The 19494-nt window shown below is 39.2% G+C and overlaps 1 pseudogene; it reads left to right on the top strand.

Moving 5' to 3' along the window:
- LOC149169240 (glutamate receptor 3.3-like) overlaps positions 1 to 19494 on the top strand; it is a 75585-nt pseudogene that overhangs the window by 43804 nt on the left and 12287 nt on the right.

Raw genomic sequence — 19494 nt, 5'->3', positions numbered from 1 at the left:
GTAAGGAAGTTGAGGAGCCAACTCATAATGCCCATACCTAGTTTGGTATGGGTATTGGGAGTTGGTAGCTAGAGCCATGAGTAATGGAAGTTGAATTAGCATGAGCAGAACTATCAGAGACACGATCTTGAGTTGGCAATGATCATACATGAATTGAAGATGTGGAGAAACTATCTTCCTTGAAGGAAGTTTGTATTTATGAGCGATCACAATAGGTTGAGATACTTGTTTGACCAGCTGACTATAAATGCTAAGAAAGCTAGATGGTTGGCCACCCTTAGTGAGTTCAACTTCAATATTAGATATATTAAAGGAAAGGAGAACTCAATTGTAGATGCTCTTAGTAGGAAGGTACAGGTAAAACACATAGCAACTATGAGCTCTTATGGGACAAAGTTACGGGATAGGATATTGCAGGCAAGACAATGGGATGGCAAGTATATGGAGATTATGCACAGGTTATGGCAGAGTACAGGTATAGGTATAGGTGTGGGTATAGGTACATGTACAGGTGTAGGTATAGGTACAATTATAAGTTAAAGTACAGGTACAAGTGCAAGAGATAAGGATGCAGACTATCGTCTCAAGGAATATGGTTTGGTGAGATTTAGGGACAGGATCCATGTGCTGGATTGCAATGACCTCAAGAAGCTTGTATTAAGGGATTTTCACATCAATCCATACTCGAGTCACGCAAGATATCACAAGACGTTGAAGACGGTGAATAAATTCTATTATTGGCTAAATTTGAAGAAGGAAGTGGAAGAGTTCTTTGCTAGGTGCTTGGATTCTTAGCAGGTGAAGTCAAAGTGTAAGTATGCAAGTGGACTGTTATAGCCTATTCCAATTCCAGAATGGAAATGGAGGTCATCTCCATGGATTTCATTACAGGTCTTTCGAGGATAGTAGACAACATTACTCTATTATGGTCATGGTTGACAGGTTGAGAAAGGTAGCTCACTTCATTCTATTGAAGACTACATATTTAGCTAGTGAGGTGGCACACGTTTTTATAAGGGAGATAGAGATATTACAATGTGTCCTGAAGAAGATTGTGTTAGACTGGGATGCAAAGTTCACTTCCAATTTTTGGAACGATCTATTTGCACATTTGGCTACAGGGTTTTCCTTCAGTAAATCTTACCATTACCAGACAGATGGGAAGACAAAGAGGGTCAACAGGATCATGGAGAATATGCTGACGATGTGCGTGACGCACTATAAAAGATTATGGGAGGATTATCTTCCATTAGTTGATTTCACATACAACAATGGTTATGAGGAGTCATTTAGGATGAGTCCTTTTGAGGCACTATATAGGCAAAGTTGTAATACTCCCATCACCTTGAGGGATCTAGTGAACATTGTACTTATTGGACCAGATATGTTGGAAGACATCGAACAAGAAATGTAGGCTATAAAGAAGAATATGAAGGTGGAACAAGGTATATGTAAGACTTATGTGGACGAGCACATGGAATTCAAGGAGTTTTAGGTTTGGGAGCATGTGTATTTTCACATCAAGAACAAGAAAAGATCTTTGAGGATTGGGTCATGTGCCAAGTTGGCACCACGATATTGCAGGCCTTTTGAGATCCTTGAGAGGATTGGATGAGTGGAATATTGACTTTCACCACCTCCAACAGTGAAAGTCCATGATTTTTTCCATGTTTCATTGCTTAAGTGGTATATCAAGGATGTTGATCATGTTATTGATTGGACTGTATTGCAGGTCGAGCAAGAAAAGAATTCCAGTCAGAGCCTTAGTTCATATTTTAGGGGAAGCATCTCATGATCTGGAACAAATACATAGAGCAATTGAAAGTGTAGCAGAAGCATATTGGGCCCATAGAAGCTACATGGGAGATGGTGGATTGAATGCGGGATGTGTATCCTACTTTGTTTTCCAGTGGAGGCAAAGTAGTTTTGGTTTGATGCTTGGTATATGTTTGGCATATGTTTTGTTGATGTTTGGGTTTCTATACATATGTATATGGATGTAATAAGAGTTAATAAAGGAAAAATAAGACTATGTTAAGGGACACTTATTCCTAGCTAAATGTTGGGCAAAGATATCCTAGTGGCCATTAGTGGATGTGTTTATGGCTAAAGTAAATTGACAAAGGTAATGTCTAAGGCATTAAAAAAGAAAAATGGCATTTTTGGCACATTTATTTATGAAAATAATGGAAACTGGGAGAAAATAAAGGAGAAAGGTCACAGGTTGCATGTGAGGAGGAAAATGAAGGAAAATGATGGAAAATGAAGAAAATAGAGGCCTAATTGATAAAAAAAGCTTCTGAGGATTAGTTGGTACCTTTTATATGTTCAGTTTTGAATTTCTCTCATTACTCTCTCTCTCTTTCTCAATCATGGACACAAAGATTTCTTGGAGCATTCTAGCATTGGAGCAAGGAAGGAAAAGCAAGAAAAAGGAAAGGAAGCAAAATAAGGTTCAGGAAAGGAGGAGCAGGATCAAGCAGTTTTAGCAGGAATACTTGGAGGAAAGATATTTCATGTGTTATTTCGTAGTTGGTTTTGACATGCATGGATTTGCATGTTGGTGTATGGTTCTCTTACTTTCATGGCATGGTTTTACTGAGTTATGTTAGTGGTTTTAGCCTCACCTTTCCTTTTTTTGGATAGCCATGGTGTGATGGGATTGCTTTCTCATTTTTGAGCTTGGAATTGTCAGATGGTTTCAGAATCCGGGGCGAAGGTGGTCTAAGGAAAACCCTAAAGGCCCAGGAATCCCTTGACAAGTTTTGGCAGGATATACCGTAAAGCCTGATGGTGGAGTGTCAGTTTAGGGCCTAGTGATCCTGTGCAGATTTTGGTAAAGCCTGAGAGACTGGTGTCCCGATTTAGGGCCTAGCGATCCAATGTGGATTGCGGTAAACCTTCGAGACAAGGAGATGAAAAATTCCTCAAGGATAGTGATGGTGTTCATAGGAATTCCTATCTCAAGTTGATTTTGTAATCTTAGTGCCAGTTTTGGTGAGATCATAGTTTGGTTAGGTTCGAGGTGGTTTAACATCTAGATTCCCTTAGTTGTTTCTATAGTTTTTTATCCATGAAATTCCACATTCATTCTTCGAATATGGCACGGCGGTGACCGGCTAAAAGAAATATTTCTTTCATCCATGTCTACAATCAGGTGGTACATGGATGCCTTGAACCTGGTCAGATTTCCTTATGCTTAGTACAATCTACATTCTCTTAATTTTGTACTTATTAATATGTGTCTTTATTGATTGTTATCTCATTGTTATTCTCATGGTTTAATGTTCGTTATAAGCATGATTATATGTCTAGTTATTGTCATGGTTATTTGATGTATTTACTTGTAACAGGAAGGATAATGGATGCAAGGCCTAATTGGTGTCAAAATAGTTAAGGGAAGAGGTTGGTGATCCTTCTTTTCAAGTCGCATATGAGTTATCAGTCATTTATGCTCTATCTTGTATTCATTTCATGTAGATTGCATTGATGCCAAGTGTTTGAAAAAATGTCAGTCCTAGTTAGGGATGGATAGACCTTGTCCTCGAGTCAGTTTTTGAGTCATAAGACTTGTTATTATGTAAATCGTGGATTCTAAAAGTCTCATTGAGTTTTGGACAGTGACCTGAGCTTTGGGCTTGAAAAAGTGGCTCAAATCCTTGGAAGCTGGCACAGCACTCATAAAAATAGTCCTTGGACACTGGCATATGATGTTGTGTGAGTGTTCAGAGCCTTCTATATGCTATCATGCCCATAACATGGGAGATTCCTAGGGTTTATTGGTCGAAAAATGCAGTGGGACTGAGGGGCTAGTTAATTGTGATGTTTGGATGGTTCCTGGGAGTCCTATTGTTGATGTGAAAGGTATGTATGGTGTGTTTATATCAGTTCCACTTCCTTAAGGTGACTTAGGATGTCGAATCATATCATAGTAATTTATCCTCAGATGTTTACCTCGGTTGGCCGCTTACATGGGTAGACGTGGGAAGAGGTTGTTATAGGTAAAATAGAGTATTAAATATATTTTTACAAATTGATAGATTAGGGATTGATTCAAGATATTTTGTGAATATTTCCAAATTTAATAGGAAGAAACTAAATCAGTTTAAAATATTTTGAAAATATTCTAAAATATAATGAATTTTAAATAATATTTTAAAATTTAATGGAAAGTAGTGAAGTTATTGTAGGATTTTGAAAATATTCCCTAAACCTACAATCTAGAAGGTTCTAGAATCTAATGGAGAGAAGTTACTTCACATCCTTTTGTTTCTAACATATTGCTTGAATCTGCACTCAACTGAGTTAAATTGAGTGAATAATTAGTAATGAAAAAATTATATGAATGAAATCACCATGGTCACCGAACATGTATGGGTATGTAATGACATCGGTACAAAACCAAAGAAATGTTATCAATTTCTGCATGTCGTAACCACATCTCTCATTACTATTCTAACAAACTTCGCAACTTTGATATTCGTTGGTGTTTACATGCCATGTTACCTCAATTCCATGCCATGGAAACTTCTTTTTCATATTGAAATGTTCATACTCCCTATGAATTGGAAGTTGAAGACAAGTTTTATAGTAGTGTGCTCCATTTCCGAGTCTCCACATACAGTAATACCAACCATTGCCACATGACAGACCAAATCTTGATGGAAAATCAAAATTGAGTTGGAAACTTGTCTTTTTCACATTCTCCACTTGTTGGAATTTTCCTCTCGTAAATCGAGTTGGTAACTAGTGGATTTTTCTTTTAGGATTTAAGTACTATTAAAATATATGTTGAATTTACATAGTTAGGATTTTTTTTTGTAATATTTTGGAATATGTGTAATAGAGAGTTGGTTGTGTTACTTTTTGTTGTTAGTAGGATTCCAAAACCAACGAATGAATAGTTGACCATGTGTACAATGAGGAAGGGAAACTTCCCCCTTTGCAGAATTGATCAGTATGTAGGAAGTCTAGGTGAAAAATCCAATTTTAAATATGTAATGGTCACACAATAAGAGTGTAATTAATGAAGTTTAAAATAAATAAAATATAATAATATAAATATAATAATATTTAATTTGTAATGTTAAATTATGAACAACTTGTAATATTTTTTGGTCAAGCGCAAATAACAGATAGTTATAAAAAAAATTAAATGTGTAATACCATGTCTATGATAGGTATAATAATGTTTGAATTTCTTTTTAAATGAGAAAAAGAAATAATAACTTCTCTACTAAAAAGTTATAAAAAAATTATATTAAAAATATAATTGTCAAAAATAATAAATTTAGCATTAAAATTAAAGAGAATGATAGTTTTTATATTTAAGTCACAATACCCATATAATGAAACTATTACATTCATTTCAATCACAAATATGACACATTTATATATTTGAAACTAGATCTAATTATGTCGTAAGGCATTCCCCTTTGAAAAGAACTCGCTAGCTCCCTTCATGTCCTAATTTGTACCATTGGATCTTTTGTTAGGCAATTGGGTTATGATTACCCATTGATTTGATTGGTTCCCACCGTGAAAGTTGCAACTGGGTGGTTAGATACCATAATTAACTGTCAACCGAATTCTGCTTGGGCTACCCTTCATCATATTTAGTTGTTTTATTTCCCTTCGACATCGAATTCTTTCTTGGGTTGGCCATCTCCTTCCCTCTGATCCCTAGTTACAGTTGCGAAGGCCATGAGGCACTTGTGATTTGGTGCGTCTAGCCCCTGATCTGTTTCAGACTCTGAGAAATCCGATGGATGAATGCGTGAACACAATTGATAACTCTTATGTTTCTGAAAAAGATTTGCATGACTCTGAGTTAACTTGGTTTTTTACTACATGATCTTTTGCGCATGAGTCTTTGATATTCGATGAAACAAAATATAAAATTTTCTCTCTTTCATAAATTTGTATCCAAATATTTCTGCAAAAGAGATTTGGATGACTTTGACTTAACCCATTTTTTCACTGCATGAATTTTTGATATCTGATGAAAATGAATCTGAATGGTTCAGTGAGGTCGAATTTTCACTCGGTCATAGATTCGTACCCGAAAAACCTTGGTGACCAGGGTTTACTGAGAAGGGAAAATTTATAATTTTGTGGTCCATCTCTACTTCTATCTTGGACTCTTGCTCAAATACAGGTAATTCGTGAAGGTGTGACACTTCAACGAATTTATCACCAGTCTCATTACATGTACTACTTTCTTCTTCTATGAGAGTATAAATTTGGATGCATCTTTGAACAACGGCTCTAAGGTATATTTATAATGTTTTGTCCGATGAATTGAATATTTTTTTCTCTATTGTCTTTCTTTTCCCGAGGATACAAAAATTAATGTGGAGACACTAGTGGAAATTTTGATTGCAAAAAGTGTCCTCACAAGTGGAGAGACAACTTATTTAATGCATCTTGGGTATGAGTACTTCGTGAAGAACTATTCCATCTACTATATTTTACTACATAAATCATTGTACATTTTCCCAAGCAAGCTATGCAGTTGTTGAAGCTAACCTTTACTATGTCAATGGATCTAATTAACTTAACATGGAAAACTTTTAAAAAATGTTCTAGTTTAGAGATTTCAAATAGAATTTAATGTATTCTTAATTAGTACATGAAAAATATAGTTTCTAATGTCTTTAATGTGATGATTGATTTTCATGCAGCTATGGCATTAATGGAAAAAGATGTGGTGGCAATAGTAGGACCAAAATTCTTTGCTCTTGTTGATATTGTATCTCATATAGAAAATGAACTTCAAATACCACTTTTGTCCTTTGCAGCGACAGATCCAAATCTCACATCATATGTGTTATCACTTAAGAAGCGATTACTAAATTTTTCACATCAGTTTGATTGTTAAGGTTAGGTGTTAGCCCAAGCTTAGTTTTTCCATGTTCAATGTAGTGTCTAGGTCTTTAGAATCTTGGTGGTATGGTTAAATAAAGGTCAATAATCCATTCTCATTCATCACTGGTCCAACAACCTGCATAGATTCATTGTATCAAGCTTTTTTTAAGTTTCTTATGTGTTACAAAGTAGTTTAGGTGTTTTCGTAGCGCGGAAACAATTCTAGGTGTTTTCGTAGTGCGAAACCTAGATTTTACATTGGTTGTGCTATGAAATCGGGGACAAGTGCGGATCCGTAGCAAATCTTGCTCAGCTGTCATATATATCAAGATACGTTATGTTTACATCATCAATTTGTTGGAAATAATACTGAGAGGGGGGGGGGTGAATCAGTATTATCAAATCAATAAAACCTTTTCATTTCCATTTTAAGATTCATATACGCGGCTTTAGTTCAGGATATCCGCGTATATACACGACTGTGTTAAATGGAACTAGCGTAAATACAGTAATCTTATGATTCAGTTGGTTTATCTTCAGTGAATGCATCATAACATTATTAACCATAATAGCAGTAAACATAAGCAGTATAACAGAACAGATCATCACACATAAGCCACACACATGAACACCATGATGTAAGGTGGAAACCCAATGTGGGTGAAAACCACCTGTTGCAATTTGTTTCTATCTTTCTTTAATAAGAAACTTCTTTTACAATGTACTAGTGCAGTCCTTTACCAGCATGCAGGCTACAACCTGCAGAGGGCTACAACCCTCTTAGCTCTTGTACTAGCCGATCCATTTACTAGTACGTAGGCGCCAGCCTACAGAAGGCTCCAACCTTCACTCATTTTCCAGCTGTTCCTGGAAGGGAGCTACAACCCCCTGGCTCTTGTACTAGCTGATATGTTTACCAGTACGTAGGCGCCGACCTACTGAACTCTACGATCTTCCCGGGACCACGTTTCATACATTTTCATACTGGATCCATAAAACAATCATCATTGCAATACAACCTGCATCATCAATCTCTGAATCACCCAATACTGAAACCCTGTCCACAACACAGTCACCAGACAACATAACTCTGCAATAACAACCAGATCCAACTCCATATTCAAATATCATACTTCATACTGTATACGCTACTCGGACGAACCCAACCTGCGTGTATACGCGCTTTTACCAAATACAACCCGCGTACAGATCTGCAAATTCTAACTTATAACTTTGCAGCTATTTCAGACATCAAAACATACCCAGAACATAACATTCATACAATAAACATGCGTCAATAGATCTAGTCTATCCATACTCAAACCATATAAAGATAATCATTCCAAGCCTTGAGATCCCGTTCCATCGTTCATCATCCTCCACATGAGTGCAACCTTGGTTCAGATCAAGCAAGGCATCACCAACCCATAATCAGCATCTGGATCTCACACTTCATCAGATATTCATCACTTGCACACCTTACCCTTTGGCCTAATGATCTTCTCCTTATATAGGTTTATGCTTTTCTCAATACCATGGTCCAAAACCATGTAGAAACAATACCAAGAGCCCAATACTTGGGATCAACACACTTGTCGAGATACCATGGTCCAAAACCATAGGTTCAAATACTGAGGACTAACTATCATGGACCAAAAGTAAGCTTTCCAACATGCACTCGCTTTTCCTTGCGTGAAAGTGCGTGTATACGCATACGCGACTTCGGCACGTCCAACCCGCGTGTATACGCTGCTTTGTCACAATGAACCTGCGTACATATCTTTCTTGACCTGCTGTACTAAGATCTGTCCTTTGATTGAGTTGCCATCACCTCTATCAACCTATGAGTGAGTTGCCATCAAGGACAACACCTGTATCATAATGCCAACAATCTCCCCCTTTGGACTTGATGGCAACCACCACACCAAGTCACTCTCCCCCTTTGACATCAAGGGCAAAGGGCGGACCAAGATATTCTCTTCTTGATCTCCATCTGCTGCCCATACTCCCCCTGAGTACCTGCTGGAATCTCCGGTTGAGCTCCACCTTTGTACATGCCAAGATGTACCAATCCGTCCATGCTCCCCCTGAGCACATGCAAGGTCTGTAACCTGCAATCCATTCTTTTGGTCAAGCAAGATATGTGAATAAGCATTATCACCAAGGACTTATAACCATAATGCCAACAATGCATTATTTGAAGTATATGCTCCCCCTGAACCTGTGCCATGCCATCATCAAAATAGTGACTGAACCATATCAGAATTCTGTACTGCTGCTTTTCTTCAGAACATCATATACGCGACTGTGCAGCATATAACTCGCGTATATACGCGACTTGTCTTCATGAAACCCGCGTATGCGATTTGGAACACTGATGTTCCACACTTCCAGCTTCCTCTGAATCGGTCATGTCTGTATACTCTGTTATGCCACAGCTTTCTGGCTGTACTTCCTTTTTCTTCCATATTTTCAACTGTGATGATGTTTTCTTTTTTTGGTTTGGTGCCCACAATCTTCTCCTGCATTCTTTCACTATGTGTCTCAGCTTGTTGCATACATAACATCTTACATGTTTTATATTCCTTCTGTAGCAATCAGTAGCTTTGTGACCAAACATATTGCAAGCAAAACAATATCCCTTAAAGTACCTGGAACGTGATGATCTTTTTGTTTGATGGTCTTGGACCATTCTACTTCTGCATCTGGCTGCAACATGTCCAAGATTATGACATACATAACACTCAATATTATTCATCGGAGGAGTACAAGATTTCCTTTGAAGAATTTATTTCCTTGGCTGTTGATCCTTGTTGATTATTTTAGATTTTTCATTAGAGTTCCTTGCCTTTCCTTGTGAGCTAGATTCATCTTCAACAGATTCATAAAAACCAAGGCCAGTTTTGATAGCAGGAGATCGTTGACTACTAAGAATATCATCCAAAATCTTAGTACTATCTTGAAATCGCAATAGTTTATCCTTTTCTTCTAATTTACCTTTCAAGATATTTACCTCAACTTGATGTTGTTCTTCCTTTTCCAGACATTTCTTCGTCAAAGTTTCTTCAGACTTTCTTCCTTCTTCCATTTGTTGCCTTAGTTTGAGAATCTCATTTTCTTGCTCTTCATTCAGCATTTGTCATATTCTGGAGGCACATTCCAACTGAGCCTTTAAGCTGATAATTTCTTCTTTGAGGGCACTCTCTCGTTTGCTAGGTAGATCTTGTTGATCTATGATTTTATCTGATGCTTCATTTGCTTGTCCATCTTCAATCTGAGGTGATTCAGGATCTGAATTCTTGCTTCCACTCAATAGCAGGTTGTCATTGTTCCTTTGAGCTGTCTTCTTCTTTTGACGCGCTTTCTTTCCCATTGTTCTACGGATCTCCTTCAAGCGATCAAGCCTCTACCGAAGGACCTGCTCTGATACCAATTGTTGGAAATAATACTGAGAGGGGGGGGGGGGGGGGGGAAATCAGTATTATCAAATCAATAAAACCTTTTCATTTCCATTTTAAGATTCATATACGCGGCTTCAGTTCAGGATATCCGCGTATATACACGACTGTGTTAAATGGAACTAGCGTACATACAGTAATCTTATGATTCAGTTGGTTTATCTTCAGTGAATGCATCAGAACATTATTAACCATAATAACAGTAAACATAATCATCACACATAAGCCACACACATGAACACCATGATATAAGGTGGAAACCCAATGTGGGTGAAAACCACCTGCTGCAATTTGTTTCTATCTTCCTTTAATAAGAAACTTCTTTTACAATGTACTGGTGCAGTCCTTTACCAGCACACATGCTGCAACCTGCAGAGGGCTACAACCCTCTTAGCTCTTGTACTAGCCGATCCATTTACTAGTACGTAGGCGCCAGCCTACAGAAGGCTCCAACCTTCACTCGTTTTCCAGTTGTTCCTGGAAGAGAGCTACAACCCCCTGGCTCTTGTACTAGCTGATATGTTTACCAGTACGTAGGCGCCGACCTACTGAACTCTACGATCTTCCCGGGACCACGTTTCATACATTTTCATACTGGATCCGTAAAACAATCATCATTGCAATACAACCTACATCTTCAATCTCTGAATCACCCATTACTGAAACCTTGTCCACAACACAGTCACCAGACAACATAACTCTGCAATAACAACCAGATCCAACTCCATATTCAAATATCATACTTCATACTGTACATGCTACTCGGACGAACCCAACCTGTGTGTATACGCGCTTTTACCAAATACAACACGCGTACAAATCTGCAAATTCTAACTTATAACTTTGCAGCTATTTCAGACATCAAAACATACCCAGAACATAACATTCATACAATAAAAATGCGTCAATATATCTAGTCTATCCATACTCAAACCATATAAAGATAGTCATTCCAAGCCTTGAGATTTCGTTCCGTCATTCATCATCCTCCACATGAGTGCAACCTTGGTTCAGATCAAGAAAGGCATCACCAACCCATAATCAGCATTTGGATCTCACACTTCATCAGATATTCATCACCTGCACACCTTATCCTTTGGCCTAATGATCTTCTCCTTATATAGGTTTATGCTTTTCTCAATACCATGGTCCAAAACAATGTAGAAACAATACCAAGAACCCAATACTTGGGATCAACACACTTGTCGAGATACCATGGTCCAAAACCATAGGCTCAAATACCGAGGACTAACTATCATGGACCAAAAGTAAGCTTTCCGACATGTACTCGCTTTTCCTTGCGTGAAAGTTCGTGTATATGCATACGCGACTTCGGCACGTCCAACCCGCGTGTATACGCTGCTTTGTCACAATGAACCTGCGTATATATCTTTCTTGACCTACTGTACTAAGATCTGTCCTCTGATTGAGTTTCCATCACCTGTATCAACCTCTGAGTGAGTTGCCATCAAGGACAACACCTGTATCATAATGCCAACAGAATTGTCATTTTATACACTTCGCCTATCATGTCCAACCGCTTATCTTCATCATTAGAGTCGTTAGGTAGCTTGGTACGCTCAGATTTCATGTTTCAAGAAAAGCCAAACATTCACAATCATAATTTGTAGTGGGATTCATGCGTAAGGAATAAATTGTCAAACATCCAATTTGAATTTCTTGGAAATCAGACGAGACAACTTTCAAGCGAGCCAGCTTTCAATCGAGGCAGCTCTCAAGAGAGGCAGCGATCGAAAATTGAAACAGTTCCAGTCTTTCAAATTGTCACCCTGTTGGAATCCCATGGAGAGGGATACAAAAATAAAGGAGCATAGGTCAGGCAGGTGCTTGAGGAGCAAACCTGAACTTTTAGACATTATCTTAAAGAACAGAGAAGTTGAACGTGCATTCAAGCAGGTTGGTTGTTGGAATTTCTGCGAAAAGCTTCAAGGAGGCCATATGCAAATCACCAAGGAGTTTGCCTTGAATTTCACAGGAATGAATTCAAAAGTTGGGGTGCTTGAATTGCCAGTCACTCCAGAGTCCATATCTACAGTTACTAAAATCTCAAGGGGAGAAGAAATATGGTTTAAAAATTTCAAATTTGATATGACCCCATGCAAAGAATTTCTGAAGACGACGTTTATTGATTCATATTTAAATAAGTCTGTGCCCAGGAATTTTGTCAAGGACGCATATGCCAACTTACTTACCTACATACAGAGGTACTTTACGTGCGAGGGGAGGTATCATAAAGTGTATTCATATCACTTCAAGCTTCTGCTGCATTTCACAGGAAAGATATCTCTGGATTTACCTTTCTATTTGTTTTGTAGCCTAGGCAAAATGTGTGACAAGGTTCAGCGAAATAAGGAAGCCTACGAGACCTCACCATTTCATCACGGCTTAGTTAAATTAATCATGTTGCACGAGCTCCCGAAAGTAGGTAGGGACTGGCCCACATTCATGTTTATGTCGGGTTTCAATAATGAGACTAGTCTCAGTCCTCAAGCTACAAAAGACTCTCCAAAAACAACTAGCCATCATGCAGAAACAAGATCCAGGAGGTTTGTAAAATTGAAGGCTAGGAAGGAGGTGTTATACACATTTTTGTGCCTTACAGCTCTAAGCATGAAATTTCCATAATCCAAGGGATCCAAAGTCCCTAAAAGTGTTGTTCCTACGCCTAGAGGAACAAGGTCAACCAATGACAGCTTCTCCCAGAAGTTCTCCACCAGAAACTGCTCAAAACTAGTCAAATCAGGATCAATTCAGATGCTCCACTAGTTGGCCGCGTTGCAAAGCACCCAAATACACTGGCTAGGTGCGTTGCAATGCACTTGAATGCACTACCCAGGTGCGTTGAGTGGTAAATGACAAGTGGCAGAGTCATTCAACGAGGTGGAGAGACAATGGAAGCTTCCAGAATCTTCTCCAATGACACTTGCCTCACTGAATTCGACCAGTGATGAGTAAGAGGCTCTCAGTCTCCAAGTGGAAGCAAGAACTGATAGAGAGAAGCCACAAGTCAAAACATAAGCTGACTCATCCTCTCTGCTTACATCTATATATGGATCACTCATCCCAGAGATCCAGAGGCTGGAATTTTGTACTTTGCAGAGAATTGTTGTTGGTTTGAGATTGAGATTAGTGCATTGGGTGATTTATGCTTTGTTGGAGGTGAGGAAGGGATTCCTTTGCTGGGAGGTAGATGCTGGATTGGGACTGACTTGGTTGTATCTCTTCCTGGATCTTCTTATTGCATTAATAAAACTATTTGAGTTTCTTCTACATGCTTGTGTATCAGTGATGTTTTGTTATATTTTCATGTTTAGCTTAATCTGATCCTGAGCTTTTTATGAATGTAAATCTATATCTTCGTGTAGTTTCTCTCTCTTGTGATCTTGCAGGAATTTGGTGAAGCTGGGCCAGTAAGGAAGCAGGGATCTGGAAGCGATTGAAGAGGAGAGCGATTGGATCAACAAACTAGCGCAAGACACAGGTTAGTTTATCCTTCCTCTTCGATTACATTTCATAAAGAAGAATACACAAGTAGTTTTCCTTGTTTGTTGCTAAGGCACTGTCACACCTTAGAGTGGGATAGGGGTGTTCTCAATAGATACTTTTCCCAACAACAAAATAGCGACTCCGCTGGGGATCGTGTCTAGTTAGTTTATTTGTGTGTCTATTGTTGTTCATCTCATAAACTCAGGAGTGGCGAATCGAACTGCGTTTTCCATTTACAAATGCAAAGTAGAGATCTGCTACTCTAGTCCATTCACTGGGCCTGTTTATGATCTGAAAAATTGATCCACAAATGCTCTAATTGCCCTTTGTGATAGCTCTTAGTCCTCCTTTAAATCATCCCTCTGATTGTACCTTACTGATAGCTTTTATCCGGCCAAAAACCATAGATTAAACTGCAAACCGTGACCCAGAACCCAAAGAAAATTCTTGTTTCTGCTTCAGCGCAGGCGCTGTGAAGAGACTTTGCATTTCAACGCAGGTCCCGAGAGGGCTACCTGCACTGCAATTCAGTTTCTCTCTGTAGTAGGTGGGTTGATCATCCTAGCCCTGCCTAGCTGAGGTTCTTTGCTCACTTTTTCCAGTTTTTCCTCTGATTTTTGCAGCCTGTTATCAATGTGTGTACCTATCTGAAAACCCCTTTTCTTTGCCTTAATTCTGCCTCAGTTGTATAAAAGAAACTGTATTTGTTTTTGTGTATTTGTTATGTCATTTACAGTTTCCCATTGTAAAAGCAAACTGATCATACTGTCGCCCTTAGATCTAGATCTGTCGTAAGTGTCGTTTTGATCTTAGGAGAAAGTTTATTTGCTGTTGACAGTTGATTGTGCTTTTACTTTTGCCTTTTGGTTTGAATTTGTGAATTTCTAGTATCGAAACAAGTGTTTACTTCAAAATCATAAAGTGTCGTAATCGTCTCTACCTTTTTGATTTCGAAAAAAAATCTTGTTTGTGTTTTTCACTTGAAATCGAATTCGAATTTGTACAACAACTTTCTTTTTAGGCATCAATATTAAGAAAGTAATGGTAATGCTGAAGTTCATTCGGGATCCTTAAAAGAAAAAAGGATTAACTCTAATCCCTTTCTAGTGGGAAGGCAGAATGGATAGAAGAATGGTTTATAAATTCATCATTTATCCAGATTGGCTGAAGGAAAACAAATACATGCACAAGTGCATTTGCATATTGACAGTTTGTATGGCTTGATTTAGGAAAAGTGCATTTACAGTGTGCTCTTTGCTCTTTGAGAAAAGATTGTGTCTTTCTTTTCCCCTTGTAGCTAGGATTTTCATTGTTGAAAAGAAATAAAAGCTTGCTTATCATCTTTAGAATACATTTAGGAATTACATCTACATCTCGTGGTGATCTGAAAAGGCAAACTTCTAAAAAAGAGAAACCTAAAATAAATTGAATGAACTTAACAACGCTTTGTATCTTAACGCACAACATAGAGGTCTAGGCTAGAGACGTGTTCCGGCGTCGTAAAACCTGGTAACTGTTGTCCTCACTGTTGGTTGGGTGATTCCTCCACTGTGAGACGATAAGTGCCAGTACGGATTGTGCTCCCACGTACCATCGAGTATATATTGGGAGACCCCTATAGGTATAAAACCTTTATCCATAGGATCCAGGGAAAAATCTCTGTGCATATGTGTTTTATGGGTTATGCTCTCGCATTGTTTATTTTCTTTGTTTAAGAATTCTTATGCAGGTAATTTCTGTAAAACCTACAAGCATTCGGGAAGATTGACCGCCCGTACCTTAAAAAGTATTCTGCGGTTTTGCGATTGGTTTGGCACACCCTCTACCTAGATCTCCAGAGCAGTCCCTTTCGTTCCTTTTCAGACTCCTTAACGGAAAAGGTCCATCTGAGCACTTGTCACTTCAGACTCATTAAAAATCGAAGGATACTAGAGTCATCTTTTGTTTTTTCTCGACTCTTTAAAACTGAAAAAAAAAAGTTGTGTCGAAGCGTGTTAAAATTTATTTTAAACGGAATATTCATACCCTTTTTTCTACGTTGATCTTTAGGTTGAGAAAATGGAGCCTACCAACCAAGGAATTCCCCTTGGTGGAAATCCTAGTCCCTTCTCCTCTTGGGGAGATGTTGGTTCGCCCCATATGGCCACATTGTCGCTTCCAGGACTGACAATTGGCTTGCCAGTTTGGCTCTTCTCAACCAATGTCGTTCAGAACACAACTATTCCTGAGCAGTCGAATCAGCAGTTAGATGAGTCCAGAATTTCCCACCAACCTTCTACTTCCTCTAATTCTTCCTCTCTTCCTTCCTCTTCGCTTGAAGGGACTGGTAAAGCTAAAAACCAAGTTCCTAAGGAGAAGAAGGAGAAGAAGAAGAAAGAGAAGAAGAAGAAGGAGCCAAAGACAAATAAGGGAAAACAAGTGTCGTCTAATGAAAATCCACACACAGCACCGACCAGGCCTAAATCGCCATGTGTCATTTGTAGAGGAGACCACTTTCACAGAGATTTTCCTTGCATCCCCCGGATACTAAGGGACTGGTCTCCTCGTTTGCACAATCCAGTGTCATCAACCTCTGGAGATCATGTTGAAAGTACACTGTCAACTAGTGAAAGTGAAGCCCCAGGACAAAAAGCGAAAGCTAGATTTCCCTGTAGACTGTGCGAAGGCGACCATGCCCTCCATTGTTGTCCCTTCTTAGACGAGGCTAAAAGAGTTTTGGATGATCGTCCGGTTTCACCGTTGCGACTTCCTCCTGGATACAAAAAACTCTTGCCAAGTATGTCACTAGTTGAGAATCCAGCTGGCCCGCTCAAGTGGTCGGCTGAAGCGTCTATCATTGAAGATAAACCAACTGAATCCATACCCGACGAAAGTCAAAAGGTCGAGGCGGCAGTTGACCCGGTCTTGCCCTCAGAGGTTTTATCTTTGAATGATACAGTCACTGAAGAGGATAAGGATGACACCGTCCAAATTCTCTTCATCAACACAGACTCCGAAGAACACGGGGGCAATCCACCCATTCCTTTATCGCAGGAAGGAAGTTCGTCAGAGCCATACCCAGCCATCTACTCGATCCCACCTCCAAGCAACCTAGTTGTATCCTTCGACTGGAACTAGCTAGGCAGACCCCGTTTACCAGCAAGCATACCATTCCGAATTATCATTCAAATATACAGAATGGTCATGACTGGTACCATCATTGATGAGGGGGCTTCTGTGAGTATCCTTTCCTCTATTGCTTGGAAAGCGCTTGGTTCGCCATCACTTTTGCCTGAAATGAGAAATATGACAGGCTTTGATAAAGGAACCAATCGACCTTTAGGGATTCTCCCCAATGTGCCCATAACATTGAAAGGGAAGACAGTTCAAATGAATGTAATGGTCGTTCAAGGACCCTTGGATTATAACCTACTCCTTGGATGAGACTATATTTATTGCATGGGAGCCATCGTCTCCTCACTCTTTAGAGTAATTTGTTTTCCGCACGAAGGAAGAGTGGTCAAGCTCGTGGGCCAACTTTATATACCATCCCTAAATGGTCTCTTCATGCAAGAAATGTCTCAACCCATGGTCCGTCCTCCCGATGAGCGTGAGTAATTCAGAGGGATATGACTGGAACCCAGGGGGCATGCGTCCTGGTCTGCTTCGGCAGGAAAACTTTAGGTATGGGGTAGATTTTTACGGGAGAATATGACTAGTCTGTACCTCGTCCGTGATTGGAAGAGGGGTTATTCTAGAACAATATTCTCTTGTCAAAGTTATGTGTTTGGCGCTCGTTGTCACTCACCTTTGTTTATCTCGGTAAACATCGCCAGAGAAGTGTTTTGTTTACACCGTAAATAGAACAATCTTTGGGTAGCCTGTAAGAGGTAGTACCCTTCCTGATAAAACAAATGTTTTATTAGCTCGAATAAAGGGTGATCCTTCCTGATAAAACAAATGTTTTGTCAGCTCGAATAGAGGGAGACCTCGAAACTCTGTTTTATACCTGGGGGCATGCAAACCTTTTCAAATGCAAGCAAGGGGCGGCTATTTATTTTTTAAAATTTTTAGGTCCTCCCTTTAAACCTGTAGGCTAACCCTTTAAACTCGTAGGATTAGTCGTCACCTAACTTGCATAAAGAAAGGATGTGGGGCAAAAATCTAAATGTTGCCGTTTTATATGAGACATTCTTATCATATGACTGGATTATCGAGCATTTTTAGCACATAGTTCAAGCTCGTTAAAAAATAAACATAAGATCGAGAAAATGTTTCAACCCGTATTTAAGCTCGTTAAAAAATGAAATATCCTCAGGTAAATAACCACCGTGAATGAAGCATTTTCAGCCATTAAATCCTTGGTCGTGTTTGCACCATCACCTCCACTTTTCATTTGGCCGATCATTCACCTCCATTTGATTTTTTACCCATTTTGAGGAATAGCTGCAAAGAGTGATTTCACTAGCTATCCTTGTGACACTGTCGTGATTGGAAAATTCCAAACCTTACCTGGAATAAGCTGCTACCCATTTTATCACTCGTTCCTCAAAAGACGAGTCTTCTTTAAGCTCTTTTCATCTGACTCGTAAAATATGAAAAGATTGCCGAGTTTTGGCCTTCCAGCTCGTTAAAGCGACCGGAAGCGCTATCCCTCCTCTAGATTTTAATCTTTTTGGACCCGAGGGATTATTGCACAAAAAGATCGAGCGCTTGTTTTGTTCGGCTCGTTAAAACTATCGAAAATTCATCCCTTCTGTATTGTTTTATACTTTTTCGGACTTAAGGGATTAGATGACGAAAAAGGAATTCTAGATTTAACTTTACGTACCTTTTCAGACTCTCTAAACATGAAAAGGACCGAGTTATCTTTGTCGTTAGACTCGTTAAAAACATTAATAGCGACAAACTTGTCTTTAGACGAGAACGAGTTTCACTATCGCTAGGCTCGTTAAAACATAGCGATGGGTTTGCCCGAAGGGCAAATTATAGAACAAGCATATATTATCCTCCTCAAGATTGACAAAAATAAATAGGTACTGGTCAGCAATGACTGGGGAAAAATTGGGAAGAAACTCAAAGAATCTTTATTGGTAGCAAGTCGCTCTTGAACATGACCCTTCCACTCCGTCCCTGAGTCGGGTTGGGTTGTTTCATTCACCGGTCACATCACCATGGTCTCGCCATACCATCCACATTTGGGGTAAATGCTACCAATCCATCATATAAGTGTCGCCGACATGTTCAAGAGAAGTCATCCAGAGAAGTCACCCGTGTCCCATCCACTACCCTACATTATACTTCATTCTTTCATGACCACCACCCTGAACCATGTATCATCATATCGTTTTCACCTCCATCAAAATCATTTGCTCCGTTCCGTGTCATTGATATGGGATTCATCAAGGCCCTCCTTTGACGGATCGCTTCTTGTCGACATTAGCTCATTATCCAAGAAGTTGATCTAGGAACACCCCATTGAGTACTTTGAAGCTTGCATGCCTCAATGGCAAGTTTCTCACTTCCGGCGACAGGTATACATCAATGACCTTCGACCGAATGATTTTGCGTGGTGTTCGATGCCAGGTCCTTTATTCACACCACATGAATTGTACTGCAGTACCTTGAGGGTCATCATCCTTATCGGTGATTCCTCTCGTGCTTGTTAACAGTTTACATCATT

The sequence above is a fragment of the Pinus tabuliformis genome, chromosome 4_2 (assembly GCF_031772625.1).
Source record: "Pinus tabuliformis cultivar Carrire ecotype Pingquan chromosome 4_2, CPIR1, whole genome shotgun sequence".
Classification (NCBI taxonomy): Eukaryota; Viridiplantae; Streptophyta; class Pinopsida; order Pinales; family Pinaceae; genus Pinus; species Pinus tabuliformis.
Note: the sequence above shows the minus strand (reverse complement) of the source record. Positions and strands in the feature narration are given on the sequence as shown.